The 2,109-nt window shown below is 51.9% G+C and overlaps 1 protein-coding gene across 1 annotated transcript in view; it reads left to right on the forward strand.

Moving 5' to 3' along the window:
* Positions 1–2,109, forward strand: part of LOC117283987 (histone-lysine N-methyltransferase EHMT2-like) — a 13,423-nt gene that overhangs the window by 8,442 nt on the left and 2,872 nt on the right. The gene's annotated exons all lie outside the window — the stretch shown is intronic.

The raw sequence follows: 2,109 nt of genomic DNA on the forward strand, positions 1-2,109 counted from the left end.
TTTGGTTTTTTGAGACAGAGTCTCACTATGTAGTTGAGACTGTCCTGGAACTCACTATGTAGCCCAGGATGGTCTTGAACTCACAGTGATCCTCCTGCCTCAGCCTCCCGAGTGCTGGGATCACAGACGTGCGCCACCACACCCCGATTTTCATTTCATTTTTAGTTTTAGGGTTTTGTTTTGTTTTGTTTTGTTTTGAGACAGGGTCTCCCTGTGTAGTCCAGACTGGCCTTGAACCCCTGGCGATCCTCCTGCCTCAGCCTCTTGAATGCTGGGATGACTGGCAAACACCGCCACACTCAGCTGCACAGTGCTATGTGCTCCCCCAGGACCCCCCAGTCTCAGTTTTGGATGCCACTGGCTGTCGGGGACCTTGTCCCAGCTCTCAGGGGCTTTCCTGCCCCTGCAGCCAAAACCCCTCGGAGCACTTTAGACAAGGCCTGTGAGTCTCCCCTGGGGCCTGCCAAGGGTCCCCTCTCACCTGCTCCCAGGCAGGCGGGATGGGCGGAGCCCAGGGTCCAGCTGCCTGCAGGGCCTTGGCACAGGCTTCCCTCCTTCCCTCTGGGGAAGTGAGACAGTCCCTGCCGGGGAGAAAGCTCCTGGGCTCCTCGGGGCTGGGGTGGGACAGCTGCAAGGGCAAGCAGATCCCAGCAACTCCTTGGGCAACGGGCTTCCCTGGGGCCGTTCCCACAACCAGCTCCCGCTCCTCTGGACTTCTGGACATCTTAGCAGCCAAGGTGGTCCTGGGAGACAAGGAACGGGGGCTCCTTCCTGCAGGCCTGGGAGCGCGGTGTGCAGAGGTGGGAGGTGTATGCTACTTCCTTTCTTGTCCTTCCACCCCCTCAGCACCCTGGAACCGGGAACTGCTTTCTGGATTGAGGCTTCTTTTCTTTCTTGCTTATTTTCAACTTCTAGGGCATCACCTGAAGCCAGACATGGAGGCCCAGGCCTTTATTCCCAGCACTCTGAGAGGCTGAGACAGGAGGATTGCAAGTTGAAGCCCCATCTGGGGAATTCAGTGACTTGGAGAGACCCTGTTTCAAAGTGGAAAATGAAAAGAGCTGGATCCTTTTAGATATCTTCCTGAAGGAATGACAGATTCCGGTGATCCATGCACACCCATGTCTAAAGCAGCACAGTTCATAACAGCTAAATCTTGGAAGTGGCCTGCATGTCATCCACAGATGAATGGGTAGAGTGAGACTCTGCAATAAAGAAAGATAACATTTAAAAAAAAATAAATGAGTCATTTGTAGGAAATTAGATGTACCTTGACGTGACAAGGTGGTTTTTTTGTTTGTTTGTTTTTTTAGTTTTGGTTTTTGAGTCAGGGTTGAGCTTTATAGTGCAGACTGGCTTTGAACTCACTATGTAGCCCAGGCTGGCCTCAAACTTGCCATGATCCTCCTGCCTCAGCCTCTCGAGTGCTGGGATTACAGGCACACACCACCACACCTGGCTAGACTATAATGTTAAGTGAAATAAATCAGACACACAGCCTAAATATTGCATGGTTTCTCTTATATGAGAAACCCAGAGTAAAAATAATGAGAAAAATAAAAGAGATATCAGGAAACAGGGAGATAGATAGATTCTGCTCGGAAGGGAAGAGGATCAAGCGATAGAGGGAGGAGGAAGGATGAAAAAAAGGAATGAAGATGTGTTAAGTACGTGCGCCAGCCCCACTCGAGGCCACAAACACATACTAACAAACGAAAATTTTAAAAAAGGAAAGAAAAAGGGCCGGGTGTGGCTCAGCAGAAGGACTTGGGTCAGTCTGTGAGGGTCCAGAGGATGCCATGTCCCCTCCTGGAGCCCCCAGGCTCTGTCCCCGCCTCAGAACCCCGGTCCTCAGCTCCCCAGCGGGCGCCTCCGGGCACGGCGAGGACTCTTTCCTTCCTTGTGCGTCCCAGTCTCTGCCCAAGCCCTCTTGATGGAGCCCCTCTGGCGGCACCTGGCACAATCAGCCAGTGGTTGAGTCACGTGTCATTTATGATCTTGCCTGGGTGCACACACACACACACACACACACACACACTTGTGCATGAGTGTGCGCCCACACATCCACTAAAATGTAAATTCCTTAAGGCAAGAGCAATATCTTTTTTT

This window comes from Fukomys damarensis, unplaced genomic scaffold (assembly GCF_012274545.1).
Source record: "Fukomys damarensis isolate Sample0158 unplaced genomic scaffold, DMR_v1.0_HiC HiC_scaffold_33, whole genome shotgun sequence".
Lineage (NCBI taxonomy): Eukaryota > Metazoa > Chordata > Mammalia > Rodentia > Bathyergidae > Fukomys > Fukomys damarensis.